At 44.0% G+C, this 13,177-nt stretch overlaps 1 protein-coding gene across 7 annotated transcripts in view; it reads left to right on the plus strand.

The window, feature by feature from the left end:
• The window catches only part of atxn1a (ataxin 1a), a 439,854-nt gene that overhangs the window by 124,191 nt on the left and 302,486 nt on the right, over positions 1-13,177 (plus strand). The gene's annotated exons all lie outside the window — the stretch shown is intronic.

The following is a 13,177-nucleotide window of genomic DNA, read 5'->3' on the forward strand; positions in this document are numbered from 1 at the left end:
TAACGCAGCCGTGCTAAATAGTTTCCATGTTCATTATAATGCAGCCGTGCTAAATAGTTTCCAAGTTCATTATAACGCAGCCGTGCTAATTAGTTTCCAAGTTCATTATAAGGCAGCCGTGCCACATAGTTTCCAAGTTCATCATAACGCAGCCGTGCTAAATAGCTTCCAAGTTCATTTAAACGCAGCCATGCTAAATAGTTTCCAAGTTCATCATAATGCAGCCATGCTAAATAGTTTCCAAGTTCATTATAACGCATCCGTGCTAACCAGTTTCCAAGTTCATCATAACACAGCCGTGCTAAATAGTTTCCAAGTTCATTATAACGCAGCCGTGCTAAATAGTCTCCAAGTTCATCATAACGCAGCCGTGCTAAATAGTTTCCAAGTTCATTATAACGCAGCCGTGCTAAACAGTTTCCAAGTTCATCATAACGCAGCCATGCTAAATAGTTTCCAAGTTCATCATAACGCAGCCGTGTTAACTAGTTTCCAAGTTTATCATAACGCAGCCGTGCTAAATAGTTTCCAAGTTCATTATAATGCAGCCGTGCTAAATAGTTTCCAAGTACATTATAACGCAGCCATGCTAACTAGTTTCCAACTTCATTATAACGCAGCCGTGCTAAATAGTTTCCAAGTTCATTATAATGCAGCCGTGCTAAATAGTTTCCAAGTTCAATATAACGCAGCCGTGTTAAATAGTTTCCAAGTTCATTATAACGCATCTGTGCTAACTAGTTTCCAAGTTCATCATAACACAGCCGTGCTAAATAGTTTCCAAGTTCATTATAACGCAGCCGTGCTAAATAGTCTCCAAGTTCATCATAACGCAGCCGTGCTAAATAGTTTCCAAGTTCATTATAACGCAGCCATGCTAAACAGTTTCCAAGTTCATCATAACGCAGCCATGCTAACTAGTTTCCAAGTTCATCATAACGCAGCCGTGTTAACTAGTTTCCAAGTTTATCGTAACGCAGCCGTGCTAAATAGTTTCCAAGTTCATTATAATGCAGCCGTGCTAAATAGTTTCCAAGTACATTATAACGCAGCCATGCTAACTAGTTTCCAAGTTCATGATAACGCAGCCGTGCTAAATAGTTTCTAAGTTCATTATAACGCTGCCGTGTTAAATAGTTTCCAAGTTCATTATAACGTAGCCGTGTTAACTAGTTTCCAAGTTCGTTATAACGCAGCCGTGTTAAATAATTTCCAAGTTCATTATAACGCATCCGTGTTAAATAGTTTCCAAGTTCATTATAACGCAGCCTTGCTAACTAGTTTCCAAGTTCATTATAACGCAGCCATGTTAAATAGTTTCCAAGTTCATTATAACGCAGCCATGCTAACTACTTTCCAAGCTCATCATAACGCAGCCATGTTAAATAGTTTTCAAGTTCATTATAACGCAGCCGTGCTAAATAGTTTCTAAGTTCATTATAACGCAGCCGTGTTAAATAGTTTCCAAGTTCATCATAACGCAGCCGTGCTAACTAGTTTCCAAGTTCATCATAACACAGCCGTACTAAATAGTTTCCAAGTTCATTATAACGCAGCCGTGCTAACTAGTTTCCATGTTCAAAATAACACAGCCGTGTTAAATAGTTTTCAAGTTCATCATAACGCAGCCGTGCTAAATAGTTTCCAAGTTCATTATAACACAGCCGTGCTAAATAGTTTCCAAGTTCATCATAACGCAGCCATGCTCAATAGTTTCCAAATTCATCATAACGCACTCGTGCTGAACAGTTTCCAAGTTCATTATAACGCAGCCATGCTAAACAGTTTCCAAGTTCATCATAACGCAGCCGTGCTAACTAGTTTCCAAGTTGATCATAACGCAGCCGTACTAAATAGTTTCCAAGTTCATTATAACGCAGCCGTGCTAACTAGTTTCCAAGTTCATCATAACACAGCCGTGTTAAATAGTTTTCAAGTTCATCACAACGCAGCCGTGCTAAATAGTTTCCAAGTTCATCATAACGCAGCCATGCTCAATGGTTTCCAAGTTCATCATAACGCACTCGTGCTAAACAGTTTCTAAGTTCATTATAACACAGCCATACTAAATAGTTTCCAAGTTCATCATAACGCAGCCGTGCTAAATAGTTTCCAAGTTCATTATAACACAGCCATGCTAAATAGTTTCCAAGTTCATTATAACTCAGCCGTGCTAAATAGTTTCCAAGTTCATCATAACGCAGCCGTGCTAAATAGTTTCCAAGTTCATCATAAGGCAGCCGTGCTAAATGGTTTCCAAGTTCATCATAACGCAGCCGTGTTAAATAGTTTCCAAGTTCATTATAACTCAGCCGTGCTAAATAGTTTCCAAGTTCATCATAATGCAGCCATGCTCAATGGTTTCCAAATTCATCATAACACACTCGTGCTAAACAGTTTCCAAGTTCATTATAACACAGCCATACAAAATAGTTTCCAAGTTCATCATAACGCAGCCGTGCTAAATAGTTTCCAAGTTCATTATAACGCAGCCATGCTAAACAGTTTCCAAGTTCATCATAACGCAGCTGTGCTAACTAGTTTCCAAGTTCATCATAACGCAGCCGTACTAAATAGTTTCCAAGTTCATTATAACGCAGCCGTGCTAACTAGTTTCCAAGTTCATCATAACACAGCCGTGTTAAATAGTTTTCAAGTTCATCACAACGCAGCTGTGCAAAATAGTTTCCAAGTTCATTATAACGCAGCCGTGCTAAATAGTTTCCAAATTCATCATAACGCAGCCATGCTCAATGGTTTCCAAGTTCATCATAACGCACTCGTGCTAAACAGTTTCTAAGTTCATTATAACACAGCCATACTAAATAGTTTCCAAGTTCATCATAACGCAGCCGTGCTAAATAGTTTCCAAGTTCATTATAACACAGCCATATTAAATAGTTTCCAAGTTCATTATAACTCAGCCGTGCTAAATAGTTTCCAAGTTCATCATAACGCAGCCGTGCTAAATAGTTTCCAAGTTCATCATAAGGCAGCCGTGCTAAATGGTTTCCAAGTTCATCATAACGCAGCCGTGTTAAATAGTTTCCAAGTTCATTATAACTCAGCCGTGCTAAATAGTTTCCAAGTTCATCATAACGCAGCCGTGCTAAATAGTTTCCAAGTTCATCATAACGCAGCCGTACTAAATAGTTTCCAAGTTCATCATTACGCAGCCGTGCTAAATAGTTTCCAAGTTCATCATAACGCAGCCGTGCTAAATAGTTTCCAAGTTCATTATAACACAGCCTTGCTAAATAGTTTCCAAGTTCATCATAACGCAGCCATGCTCAATGGTTTCCAAGTTCATCATAACGTACTCGTGCTAAACAGTTTCCAAGTTCATTATAACGCAGCCGTGCTAAATAGTTTTCAAGTTCATTATAACGCAGCCGTGCTAAAAAGTTTCCAAGTTCATTATAATGCAGCCCTACTAAATAGTTTCCAAGTTCATTATAACGCAGCCATGCTAACTTGTTTCCAAGTTCATCATAACGCAGCCGTGCTAAATAGTTTCCAAGTTCATTATAACGCAGCCGTGCTAACTAGTTTCCAAGTTCATCATAACGCAGCTTGGCCAAATAGTTTCCAAGTTCATTATAACGCAGCTGTGCTAAATAGTTTCCAAGTTCATTATAACACAGCCGTGCTAACTAGTTTCCAAGTTCATCATAACGCAGCTGGGCTAAATAGTTTCCAAGTTCATTATAACGCAGCCATGCTAAATAGTTTCCAAGTTCATTATAACGCAGCTATGCTAAATAGTTTCCAAGTTCATCATAATGCAGCCGTGCTAACTAGTTTCCAAGTTCATCATAACGCAGCCGTGCTAAATAGTTTCCAAGTTCATTATAACGCAGCCGTGCTAAATAGTTTCCAGGTTCATTATAATGCCAAAAGAAGGGCATCATTAATAAGCATAAAACAGGACAGTAGCAAAGAAAAGTAGAGAAGGACTTGTTCTGTCTGAGGATTTCAGTTGTTACTTTGAAATGGGAAACTCAGTTAATTAAATCACCATGTCAGTTCCTGCTAATTAATTTACTGGCAGCCCCTGTGACGGTATGAATAGTGAAATAGCCTCATTAGGAGGCTTACTTTCTGTCATGCATGCTGTCCCTCAGAATAGTAATGCAATGATTCTTCCCTGTGATTTGTTTAGCTGTTGTCCTTGTCTCATATGTTTTATGGTGCCAGGACACTGGGAAGAACTTTCCTGCTCTTCTTTGAAGTAGTGTCATGGCATCTTTTACATCCACCAAAGGGTAAACTGGGCCATGGTTTAACATTTCATTCAAAAGACGGGACCTCCAACATAGCAGCACTCCCTCAATACTGCACTGGAGTCTCAGCCTAGATTCTGTGCTCAAGTCCTTGGATTTGGACTTCAACCCACAAAAAATACGAAAGCCCAATCTTAAAAAGCTATTTGTAGAATTTGAAGATGGCTGCTGAATAGTTCAGACCTGAATTGTCACAACAAATTATTTACAATACTTTTAAAATATATATATATTCAGTGAAATGCCCAGCAAAGGAGGTTGGGCTCAGACATCTGACCCTTGAGACCTGGGCTGGGATTTTCAAAGGGCTACAGGGTTGGAATCCGGGACGGGCAGGCTTTGAAAATGGCGTTCCTGGAGGTCGTGTCAGCATTCCAAAGCCTCCAGGACAGTTTTGAATTTTCAATAGGATGGCAGTGGGTAGGGAGTAGGAAAGGCATTCACCTCCAGTTAATGGCCCTTTAACTTCCTTAAGGAGCTTGTTCAGGGCCCTGACAAGCCTATGCAGTCTTGAGTGCCTCAGTGTTTCATCACAGGGTCTGAATAAACTTCTTTGGAGATGGTTTTGAGAGGAATCTGTGGGGCTTATCGGTGCTAGCATGAGTGCTGGCCCTTAGCTTGCTGTAGAAGGCCAATGTCCTCCTTGTTCGACCCCCTGCCCTTCCCAGGAGCTGCCCCATGCCTTTGCTAATGGCAATAGGCAGGCAGCTCTAGAGGCACTTGGCATCTCTAATTGGGCGCCAAGCTTGCCTCCTGGTCAATTAGGCGGTTTAAATTTAAAATAGTGTTGCGAGCGTGATGCAGCTTGAGAACGAGGTTGGGATCTGGAGTTTATCCGAGTGTCAGGTTCCCAATCCCACATTGAAAATCCAGCCCCTGGGTTTTAATCAGGTCAGGATTGATGGGATGAAAGTCTCATCTATCTGCTGGGCAAAAGAATTCCTAATAAATATGGACCCACAACAAAAAAACTATTCCACTCATCAGTCTCAGTTGGAGAGGCTACAGGATGGTGCTGTTGAGGTTAGAGTTGAGATATATTGTTGGGGCAGAGGAGAGGGACTTCACTTGGTCTCTGGCTGTGCTGTATCATACATGGAAGTGTTTGATGTTGACATCGGATGCCTGAAATGGGAAGCATTCCAATACGCAGCACTAACAAGCTTCATCCCAATCACAAAATATCTCAAAAATTGAAATCAGTAATTAAGCTACAGTGAAAATATCTCAAGTCAGAAAACTGTGACTGCATGCTTTATAATTGGGTGAAAGTCACATTACACAAAAACTTCCATGCAATCTTTTATTTAGAAAGCAAAAATCAAATTTCAATTCTAGATTTTTTTCTTTAAAGAATTTAGTTTGGTCGGGGAATTTGAAATGTAGGTAGGTAACACCCAAAACCACTTATGCTCCTGTTTTCTGCCTGATTCCGGTCTCAGCTGCAAAACAGTGCTCCATGGTCAAAATTGCGAGTTTCTGATGATTGTATTGTTTTGGGAAGGCTCTTCAAGTTATTCTCATTTTCTTGAGTGCACAGTAGGCATGTTTTAAAAGTTTTTCATATCAAGGAATACTTAGTTTACTCAGAAACTGATTAGTGCACATCAATTAAATTATTTAATAGTTCAGATTAATCTTTTTAAGTTATAGACCATGATTTATGGCTGAATTTATACCTTTGAGGCGGGAAATTTCCCGGCTTGGTGCAGCTGCCTTTGGAAAAAGTGCCCAGAACGGTGGGGGCAGGTGTCGAATAGAGTCAGACCCGCTTCCAGATACAGATCGGAGGCAGCCACAGAGGCTGCTGAGTGCCGAGACGGGCTAGTTAAAAGGCCTGCTTTAGTTCTCTGAGACTTCATCCCAGCTGTTTTGTTGAGTATTAGGCCGTCTAGCCCTCACTCTTCACACTTCTTCACCTTCCCCCACTCACTCTCATGCCCCATCCAGGCCAGTTCATGTCAACCCATTACTCCTACCCATCCCCAATATCCCCTCATATTTTCCATTCCAACCCATGACCCCTACCCAACCCCAATATCCTTCCTACCTTCCATTCCAACCCATGCCCTTACACCCACCCCCAATGACCTGGCATACTCTTGATGCCCAACCCAATGGCCCCTTATAGCCCCTGGATCAACTTAGTGCCAATTTATGCCAACCCATGCACCCCCCTCCAATCCCCACTCTTTTCCCTTACACCCTCCGTGCCAACTCAGGCAGTATCCACCATGGACAGACCCCAGGAGTAGACTACAGGAACCATGCTGAGATGAAATAAAATAAAGTTTAAGTATCTATTATAGACTTCACGAAGTAAAAAACACTTATTCATGAAAGCCCATTCAATAAATTTAAATCCCCTCAAGCACTTAATCATCTATAAAAACCGTTATATTCATAATCCCACATCAAAGACACTTAATCCTTTCATAACATTTTGAGCTGTCAATCAAACTGTGAGCTTACAGCCTCCCCAATGTGGTAATAACAGGTTATGGAAGCAGTCAACCAGTAATGGTGCTATAATAATAGCACTTAAGGTTTTGTCAATAAACAGCTATAATACAGACCCAGTATTTTTTTTAATCACACAAGCACAGCCAGACAGTTATTTTCTTCAAATTTTAAAGGGCAGTGAATTTAAATAGCTTGACAAAATACCCTATCTACCCTTCAAGAGCATTTACGTCTCCACCATAAAGTCATGGGACACACATTGTGGGTTGAGGCCATTGCTGGAACGAAAATCAGATCTGCTTGTCCTGTGCACTGAATTTGAATGGCGCAGCTGATTCATTTATGATGTCTGTTTGCCTCACACCCCACCCCATTTCCCCTAACAGTGAAACGGGATCTGCTGGAAATGGGGGCTGGACTTCCGGATCCAGGTTCTGTCTGCCATTTTGTAAAGGTCCTCGAAAGCCTGGTTGCCCACAGACAGAAGACTGGATACTTTTATTGAAAACCTTATCTTTGGTGATAAATCTACTTGCATCTTTATTCATAAAACTGTACCACATTACCAGTATTAAACACATCAAAGGAATACTGTTTAATAGACAGAAAAAAAAGAGAAACCATTACATCCTTTTGCCCTGCAGAACTGTGCTGGAGATTTGATGTTTGGGACTTGACAAATGAATTTTAACGGAAACTTGAAACGTAATTTAACCGGTGCAATTTCAAGTGTTTTTTTAGGTGCAATTTCCCAATCGTGCACTCTACCACATGGTACTATCAGCTATTTATTTCCCACATGTGAGAAGGGGTTTATAAAACACTGGTCACCTTTGACTGATCTCTGATAACAAGGGGTAGAGTAGGATAGTGGTTATTTTACTGGACTAGTTTGTATTAATAATTCAGAGACATGAGTTCATGGGTTGTGGGTTGTGAGGAGATGTAGTCAAGGAAGCTGTGGGAAGCAGTGGATGTTGGTTGACAGTCTGTCCCCAGACATGGAGGTAGAGAAGTTGAAGAAGAGGGGAAGAGTGGGAGATGGCCCATGTGAAGGCAAGGGAGGATTGGAGATTTGAAGCAATGTTGATTAATGTGCTTTATATGAATGCTGCTAAAACTAGATATTTTATGTTCATACATGCACAGTGGACCTTAAGGTTACCAAGGGGACAGCTTTGAATGTTCAGGGTACATTTTGGGAACTTGGATGTAGAAGTCAAAGGAACCTACAGGACTTCCCAACAATTAGAACATTTTTGAGTTGTGCTGACCTCTAACCCCAAAGCCCCAATGCTATTAAAATATATCCTTATCTCCTGGAAAAGAACAGTACCTTCGAAAGCAGTGCTTAAAAATAGTTCAATGTACAGTCATGTAGAAGTAAAGAACTGAGTTAGGTGATAAATGGTATAAAAGATGAGATTTGGGCACTGACTGGAAGATTCAATAAGTTTTGTCAACACTCAAATTTATCTCCAAATATTTAGAAGTTATTTTGTACTTACAGTGGCAGAATTTGCAGGGTTAAATTGCCTCTAGTTAAAACACATTGATTGTAAAGTTCATGCATTTTTAAAATTTGCATAAAATGGAGTCCACCATTACTAAGTAGAATCATACAACAAAGATTGGGGTCACTCAGCAGGTCTGGCAGCATCGGTGGAGAAGAAAAGGGTTGACGTTTCGAGTCCTCATGACCCTTCGGTCATTAGGACTCAAAACGTCAACTCTTTTCTTCTCCGCCGATGCTGCCAGACCTGCTGAGTTTTTCCAGGTAATTCTGTTTTCGTTTTGGATTTCCAGCATCCGCACTTTTTTTGTTTTTATAAAGATTGGGGTCATTCAGCCCAAAGTAGCTATGCCAGTTGTTTGCAAGAACTGCTCAATTACAGGGTAGTCAACGCCCCTTGTCAAGTGGAAACTGGTATGAATGATACTGCAAGATATTGCCAATGCCATACTTATTTTCCATTGTCAAATATTTTCTCACAGGAAAATTAGAATCAATTTCCACAGGTGTCTTAAAGAGATCTTGAATGAATAATTCACCAGAAATACATTAAACTGATGTTGCATTGCAACTGACAATGTGTGCAACAGAGCTTGCAGAAGTGGCTTTTGTTTGTTTAGCTAGCTAGAAAAGAGGACAGTTAATCTAACAACAGACCTATGAAAACCTAAAGCTGCACTGCATTTATACTGCATCAAACAAACTTGAATTGTACCAGTTCGGGGGCTGGAGAGCTGATTTATATCAGATTCCCCAACACTTCAATCTTATCTCCTAGCTTTCAGTTGCTGTGAAAACTCTTCACATTATTGTATCATGATGTGAGTGCAGTGATGTTGCAATGTATGCTTATGTCATAGATACATTTATCAGCAACTAAAAATATTTTTTACATTATCCTGAGCACGGTTAACCTAGATTTAGTCCACCTTGGAACTTTGAATTTGGGGCGGAATTGTCTGTACCTGCTGGCGTTGGGCATACTTGGTGGCATGAGCGGATAATATAGCAAGAAGGCCCAAAATCGGTTTCACGATGTCCTGAAACCAGTTTACAATTGTCCGCTCAGTCGATGGCAGGTTGCGTTTCCTGCCATCTGACATCAGGAACCTCACTGTAATACACCTGCATGTCATTATAAGACCAGCCTGCCGGAATCATCCCCCATGCTGGATCGTCTGCCCACGTTGGCAAGAAAACACGCCAGTGCAGAACACGTCTTGACAAATGTGATGTGCGGAAATTGGGACTTACCTCTAGGGTCCTGCTCACATAGCGGATATCCGAGGAGCAGAAGATGCTGGAGCCCAACAGCAACAGGACCCTGGAGGCCCATGGCATGCTGGGTGGATTCTCATGGACATGGCTCTGCTACAAAGCAGCTCACAGAAGTTGGAAAGTCACTGTTGAGGCTCTGTTCACAATGGATGATGTCGAGGGGGTGGAGAGGAAGGTCCAGCTGTGATTGGGAGAGGAAGATGTACCGGGGGTGGGAGAGGAAGGTCCAGGATTGATAGGGAGAGGAAGAGATGTCGGGAAGGGGGAATGAAGGGGTCGGGGTGAGGTTGGGAGGGGGGAATGAAGGTGTTAGGATGGAGTGAGGTTGGGAGGGAGTACGGGTGGAGGAGGGGTAACGGGAGAAGACGGCAACTGGGGGATGTAGGTGTAAGGGGGGGGTTGAAGGTGTAAGGGAGGGGGTTCGGAGGGGGGAAGGAGTGCGGAGAGAAGAAGGAGTAAGGATGGAGGAAGAATTTTAGGGATGGGCAATAAATGCTGGCCCGGCCAGAGAATCCCACATCCCATGAATGAATAAAAAAAATGGGCGGAGGAAGGAGTTGGGAAAGGGGAAGGACTAAGTGGGGGTGTCCAGGGGCTAGGGGCAGTCCGGGAGGGGGAATGGGGTTCAAGGGAGGAAGGGGTCCAGAGTGGGGGAGAAAGAGTCCAGAGGGGGGGACATCCAGGTGAACGCAAGGGAGGCCATCTGGGTCCATGACTGCCTCCTGAGGAGCGAACAGAGAGAATGGTGAGGATGACCAAGGGCAGAGTAAGGCGGTAGGATGGGAGGGTATGGGTTCTACGGTACTGGTAGAAAGGACGGTGAGGGGGGTTGGTGGGGACTCGGAAGCAGACACAGACCCTGGGGGTGGGAAGGAGGAGGTCAGGGAGGTTAATATGGACAGAAGTGGGATTTTCAGGAAGGAAGGGAACATGCACGTTCACCTGGATGTTCTCGAAGGAAAAGAGTTGTGGCTGGTCCGCCACAGGGGAGGTGAAAGGTGATGCCAGGGTGTCAACAGTGATGGGGGGAAGGATATGGGTGACTGGGGGAGGGGAAAAGATGGGGGAGTGAATGAAAAACTGAATCACCACCATGCTGTCTAAATCAAAAGTGAATTGAGAGTCATGCTGGGTGAGATCAGGTACTGCATGGGAGTGTGATCAGTGAGTGGGCGGAGATGCAGATCAGCTCAGATGGACAACTGAAAGTGAACCCCAGCAGGCAGCATTGAAAATGCTCAGGACAGTGAGGTGAGTGTGATGAAGGAAGGAACCGCATGCATGGGAGAGAGCTTGAATGAGGCTCTGAAAGGACCTGCTGTTCACACTCTTCCCTTCCAGAATCACTTATTGGCCAGCTACCCCCACTGCGGTGACAAAAGATGAGGTTGAGGGGCTCACAGGCAAAGGGGACTTGGAGGGAGAGGACAGCCTCTGAGATACCTGAGTGGATGATCCAGGGGTGTCCAGCTGCTGCTCCTCCTCCTTTTGGGTGCCTGGGGACGCCAGCTTGACTCCTTGAGGGGAAGGAGCATCTCAAGGGGCATTGAGGTGCCGTTTCCCACTGCAGGAATTCACTCATAGCTCCAGCAATGAAGTGCAGGTCTGCACACATCTCCACGTTCTGCTGGACCAGGGTCTCCATGGCATCCGCCATCCTCCCCATGGAGACTGACATACGTGTACATGTGGGCACCACTTCATCAGAGAGCAAGTGGACGCAGACCTCTAACTCAACAGCCACTCTGTTGAGGGCTTCCAGCACCTCTGCATAGTTTTCCCATGCCTTTTGCTGATTCTCCAGGATAAGTTGGAAGGCCAAATCCAGAGGCTTGTCAACTGACTCAGACCTTACAGATGTTTGATCTCCAGTAATCTTCCAAGTGCTGGGGAGCTCGGCTGAACCTGCCTCCTCCCACTGCAAATATGTGTCCATGCAGAGACCACCAGATTCTGAACCTGAGCCTGCTCTGGATCTAGGTCCCACTGAGGTACAGTGTCTCTGTGCTGGTGCAGGGTGTGGGTAAGTGCTGTGATGGGTCTTCCAGGCTGCTTATTTCCAGCTCTTCAATGGAGGAGGTGTCCTCTTCGCTGTATGTGAGGATGTGGATGGAGCTGCGAGACTGATTGTCTGAAGGTGTTGGTAGCTTGGCAGAGCTCCCTATGAACCAAAGTAGAGATAATTCGTGCATGTCAGCAGAGTCAAAAGCAGGAGAGGGAGCACTCACATTTGCATTAAAAGAGGGATGATGTGATGCAGGATCCTCACGAGGGTGTTAGCTGACGACCTCATTGTCACCGCAAGTAGGGTCCATGTCCTCACCAGTCAGCGCGACGGCACACTCCTCAAAATGCGTGAGGGGTCTAATGTGGGCCACTCCACCCCCAGTCTGGGACCTCTCCCTGCTGATGTGAGCCAGCTTCCCCTGCATGGAAACAGATGGAGAGAGTGTGAGCAGGACACATGTCTCTCCGCAGAATGTTTGTGTGGTGAGCAGAGCCATGGACGAGATGAGGATGCAAGCTTGAGAGGATATGAGCCTGATGGAGATGTGAGGGTGTGTGTGAGAGTTAGTGATGTTGTCCCATGAGGTGTGAGATCCCTGTGGACGTGTGATGGATTTGTGAGTGTGTGAGTTGCGAGTGATGAGAAAAATGAGCCATCTTTGCGGAACGGATGAGATCATTCATCCTCTTTCTGCACTGAATGGCTGTCCTCTTTTGCAGGGCATTGGCGCTGACCACTGCTGCCACCACCTCTCACGCATGATTGGTGATGCAGCTGCCTATCCTGTGGCCAGAGCTGAGATAGAGGACATCGCAATGAGCCTAGCCTCCACAGTGTTCAAAAGGCGCTTGAGTGATGAGTCACTGAAGCGGTGGGGCTGCAGTCTTTTTTGCCTTTCGGGGCCATCCTATCAACTATGCGGCTGTCATGGGCTGCAAGCACTGAGAGGTGTGTGTGCGGCTGCACTTTCAATGTGGTGCCTGGTGTGAGGAAGCAGTGAGGTGATGGCGTTTCGGGCGAATAAGAGCCTGCCCACCATGGAAACGGCGTGTTTCCCAGGAATGCATAATTAATGCGGCGGTTTGGGACGATACGGCGTGAAAAGCCGCCATTGTGGCCAGTGGGTAACTTGTCACTTTCCCCGCCCAGTACTGCACTTAGTGCAAATCTTGGATGATTCTGCTCCTGGACTATCAAAGGCTAATTATAGTGAGATTGAAATAAGCACAGAAAATGCTGTAAAGTAGTCAGCAGGTCAGGCACCACCTGTGAAGAGAAAACAGAGTTAACGTTTTAGGTCTGTGACTTTTCATCAGAACTGGGAAAAGTTAGAAATGGAATAGGTTTTAAGCAAGGGGTGGGTGGGAGAGAACAAAAGGAAGGTCTGTGATAGGAGAAGTTGAGTGACAGAGACCAAAGGAAACGATGTTGGGGGAAGAAAAGAAACAAACAAAAGATTTGCCTACAGCAGGTGTGCTGCTGACTGCAAGAAAAAATTAGGGCAAAACCGAAACAAACAAACAATAGGAGCAGATTTCATGGACTGAAATTGCTGAACTCAGCGTTGAGTCCAGAAGGCTGTAAAGTGCCTAATTGAAAGATGAGGTGCTGTTCCTCAAGCTCACATTGAGC

The sequence above is a fragment of the Carcharodon carcharias genome, chromosome 3, assembly GCF_017639515.1.
Source record: "Carcharodon carcharias isolate sCarCar2 chromosome 3, sCarCar2.pri, whole genome shotgun sequence".
Taxonomy (NCBI): domain Eukaryota; kingdom Metazoa; phylum Chordata; class Chondrichthyes; order Lamniformes; family Lamnidae; genus Carcharodon; species Carcharodon carcharias.